The sequence below is a fragment of the Peromyscus maniculatus genome, chromosome 1 (genome assembly GCF_049852395.1).
Source record: "Peromyscus maniculatus bairdii isolate BWxNUB_F1_BW_parent chromosome 1, HU_Pman_BW_mat_3.1, whole genome shotgun sequence".
Lineage (NCBI taxonomy): Eukaryota > Metazoa > Chordata > Mammalia > Rodentia > Cricetidae > Peromyscus > Peromyscus maniculatus.
The window spans coordinates 73,495,348-73,500,428 of NC_134852.1; positions in this window are offsets into that span (position 1 = coordinate 73,495,348).

The following is a 5,081-nucleotide window of genomic DNA, read 5'->3' on the forward strand; positions in this document are numbered from 1 at the left end:
GTGACCAGCTCCTTAAAGAAAGTCAAATACTATCAAGTGAATTACAGAATTGAGCCTCTTGGTCCACACACCCTCTTGGGTCTGTGTATAAATAGCTACCAAATAACTCATAGTTACAGTATAACCACATGAAAATGCTTATGCTTCCACCAAAACTACATTGAAAGGAAGTGTCTAAGAATTCTATGGATACTAGTAAGGCTTTGGTATTCCAGCATGTAAATGTCTAGGTATACGCTATCATCTTAATTGTGCATTACTAGTTAAGTGAGATTCTCTCCCTGATCTAAAATTTGAAGAGACAAAATACTTGCAGTATTGTTTATTTTTGAGTACCTTTTTTTTCCAGTTGACCAAACAGTTCTGACCTCATGTTCCTTCATTCCTATGGATCCTAGGAAATAGTGGGATAATGGATAAAACAGAATCCCTAAAAGGAGCACATGATAATCTGATGATAAAATGACCCTACTGTAAGAGAAATACTCTTTCAAAGTACAGGCAGTCAGGAGGAAAATTGTCCACTGGCAAAACTAAGTATACTAAGAAATGGATAAATATCCTCTACACATTTCATAATGAGTTATTGGTTGAGGATTTAAACAATGAAAAACATTTTTAAGTTTATATTGCTGAATACTTCAATCCTTTATTTGAATGCACAGTACATCCTGGCAACATGAAGTCTAGTTAGAAGGGTTGAAGTATCTACTTGAACACAAAATGAAATTCTCAATGTTTGATGATATAAGGAAGTATCTTTAGCAAGAGGGCCTTTCCATCACATTGTGTGGTATAACTAGTAGCTTTAGTAATATCATTTAATGTTTGAGTTGGGGGTATATGGGAACTCTTTGGCCAATAACCTAACCAGCCTGGTCATTTAACCCATTCCTACTACCGTGCTGTGGTATGTTGTTCTGTATACTGTAAAAATACGTTGCTCAGATGGACTGATAAATATAATGCTGATCGGCCAGTAGCCAGACAGTAAGTATAGGTGGAATAAACAGAGGAGGAGAATTCTAAGAGAGGAAGGGCTGAGTCAAAATTCACCAGCCAGATACAGAGGAAGCAAGATGTGAAGGCAGAACTGAGAAAAGGTACCAAGGCACATGGCTAAACATACATAAGAATTATGGGTTAATTTAAGTGTAAGAGCTAGTTAGTAATAAGCCTGAGCTAATGGCCATATAGAATGTAATTAATATAAGTCTCTGTGTGTTTACTTGGGTTCAAGCAGCTGCAAGACTGGTGGGTGAGAAATATTTGTCCTGACTGTGGGCCAGGCAGGACACAGAAAAACTTCTGACTACATTACTGGAGTTTTACTTGGTGGTATGCCTAGCTGGAAAAATTGTCACCCTTAAATATGGTGATTGCATTAAAATTACTATCATACATGAGCATATTTTAGAAAGCTTTTATACAATAAAGGTATGAACAAAACTTCCAAGAGTTCAAACCACTTACAACCCGTATAATAATAAAGGGTATGGACAAAGAGTTCTAATTTTGGGAAATATTTGCAATTTACATCTGTTGGGAAAGAGAAAGTCAGATTTCTCAAATGGAGTCACTGAGAATATCAACTACAGTCCAGGGCTGGCTTCATGGCCAGGGACTATAGGGCAACAAAATTTGAATGCTTCTTTGGTTGTTGTTGTTCATTTCTTGCTTGTTTTTGTGTGTGTGTTGTTAGGGTATTTATTATTTTGTTAGTTTTTCTGTTTGTTTTCATTTTTTTTGTCTTAGAAAAAGAGAACTAAAGAGAGACAGGAAAGAACATTAAATTAGGTGGGTAATGAGATAGGAAGGATTGGGATGGAATAAAGAGAGGAAATTTTTTAATTAAAATATAATGTACAAAAATATTAATATTGGGTAAAATTTATAATATACATGAACAACTATGATTCTATCCATCGACTATTTATTGAGAAGGAGTAGAGAAAAATACCTAGTAGCTGAGTAAGCATGCTGGAGTTTTAACCTTGTAAGGAACTAGACAAAAGGAAACAAATTCTGCACTACACTGGAATTATGAAACACCACCATAAATTTCATTGTGCATAATGCTCCCTCATTCAATGTGTTCTGTTTAGGCCCAGGAATAGTGATTACAACAGAAGGCAATGTATCCTATTTTAGAAACCTGAAATCACTCTTGTTTCCCAATTAAAACAGTGAATGAAAATTTTTGCTCAAGATTTACATTGCCCACTCCCCATGGGAGGCCTTACATTTTCAGGGGAGGGAATGAGTGATGGGCTTAAGGGAAGCCTGGGGGGTGAGAGGAGGGAATAGAGGGGGTCTGTGGTTTGTATGTAAAATGAATAAAAAATTTCTTAATAAAAAGATTTAGAATGCTGATTAAAATGGGGTGCATTAATTTCCCCACAAAAGCTGGTGAAAACACAAATCTAGTTTTTATAGTTTTGACATATGATTTGCTAGATTTTTAGATCTATGCATTCTGCTGCAACTACGCTGTGTATGGTGTTGGTTCATAACTTGTTCCAGGCAGAATTACTGTAATGGCATATTTGTAATAATTTGGTATCTGAAAACCCGCTGTAAATGTGTCTCCTGTGCAGGTTTCTCCAGAGTTGTAGGAGTTCATACAGCTCATGCTATCAATTAGATGTAACTGTGATCCAACTGGAAGCTTATACCTGTGTCCTCTGTGCCCATGTCATGGTGGAACTGGTTTGTGTATGATTTAAGTTCACTAACCTTGTTTACTGGCCCCATTTATGTCATTTCACTCTGCCATGCAGGTAACAGCACATGTGTTTCTATGTAGCATCTGCAGAGGAAAAAATCCATATTATAGTCATCATGATATATGATAAATGAGGAAATGTGGTGAATGAAATTATAGGACTGTTTCAGGACTTAAGTAAAGTCCTATGACAATGAGGTAAACACATTCGTTTCTATTATTGTGAATAATGTATGGATGACTTTAGATGCAAGATGGGACCTCTGAATTCCAAATACACAAAATAGAAGCACTTAATAATCATTATGCAAAGCATAGAAGTGAGGAATTTGATATGGCTTCTTATATCTTTCACCAAAGGACATAGAACTAGGTTTTCTAATGCAAAATAGGAATGTGGTCTGAAGAAATATTATAACATTTGGCCAAATGTGGTAGTTTTATGGCTAACTTTGGAGGATGAGGTATATGTCAAAGGCTTTTTACAGGAAATACAGTTTCAAATGCTGCTCTGCAGAGCAATGAGTGGGAAGAGGGAAACGTGTGGGATGATATGGCAGTCCTTGCTACTAAGTGATCCTGTGTTTTCCAGAATCACATTTTTATCCTCTTTTGCATATTCTAGGTTACTACAAGGGTGGTGCTTATGTCTCTTCTCGTGCATTTGGATTAACCCATTTGTGTGCAAGGAATTCTAAATTATTAATGGTTTAAATCTGTTAAAATATTTTGTCTTCATGTTCATGCACTTTACTTATAAACAATGGTAAACTGAAGGTATGATGTGGAAGAAAAAAAGGAAAAAAGAATGCAGAGTGGGTGAGTGACTTCAAAAGCAGGGGCACCTGGCTTTGACCTGTCGGATAATCATGAAAGCTACACTCATTTTCACTTTCAACACACCCAATTAGCATCTCATGCATAAAATTATTCTATGTACTTCTGAAAGTAGAAACCACTAAATAAAATGGACTTAGAGCAATAATAGTTTGGTGTTATTTTGTAATGTCCTGCAATATTAAGATGTGGAAGATAATTTAGCTTTGTATTGTGAACTCCATGCAAACGTGTGTTATTGTAAACACTATTGTTGAATGTTCTAGGGATCTACATAGTATACTTCATCATGTCCACTCTTTTTCTCCATTTTACACCTTACAACTATATAACAATATACTTAAGGCTAGGTATGTAATGTTCCCATAACAAACAAGTGTTTTCAACACTGAAAACTATACTTACACATCATCCCAATGGTCAATAATAAGGATTTATATCAAGGTCTAGGATAAGGAAAATAATTTAGGCTTAGCTAATCTGGATCCCCTCCCAAACTCATAAGATTGTTGTTATGTTTCATTTCATGGCCACTCATGAAAATTTCCCTCATGCATAATGGCAGTTATTTAAAGAACTGAGGCTACAACTTAACAAATAACTGAGAAGAAATACATATACAAAGTGACACTTTCAAAATCATTCCAAGGGGTCTATTTGGTACCAAACTCATCAAAACCTTGAAAGGGCAGATCTACATGCATAAACAATATAAATAGCACTGAATACAAGATAATAATCAAAATAAAAACATTCAACATATATGAAATATGATATATTATGTATGGAAGAAGTACATGTGCAGATCATTACAGAATGGTGTTTCTGCAGGTTTGAACAGTAACCAATAATAAGCACCATGGCCTTCTCACTTTTTCTTGACTAAGGCTATAGTCAAAAAATGGGAATCTTATTTGAAAATGTCACCATAAGTTCTTGCTGTAGCCTGGGCAGTGGTGGCACATACCTTTAATCCCAGCACTTCGGAGGCAGAGACAGGTGGATCTCTGTGAGTTCGAGGCCAGCATGGTCTACAGAGTGAGTTCCAGGAAATGCAACAAAACTACATGGAGGAATCCTTTCTCAAAAAACCAAAACTTAAAAAATTTTTTAAAAAGATCTTGCTGTAGGAATTCCCATGGGGCATTTTCTTATTTACTGATTGGTGGGGAGTGCACACCCTATTGTGTGTGGTGTCACCCCTATACAGGTGGTCCCAGGTTCTTTAAGATTTTGACTAAGCAACTTACGGGGAATAAGCCACTATGCAGTACTCTTCTATGGCCTCTGTATCAGCTGAGCAAACAATGGCATATATAATAATATTGAAACTGTTTTCAAAACAAATTATGTGAATCAATTGACAATATTTCACATTGATCTAATGACAAAAATGAACTACTCAATATCATCACAAAACAGTTTCTTAATATATAATGGTTTTCAAATTTCTACACATTACATTATATATATATACATATATATGTATATATATATATGTATGTATATTACAATCCAT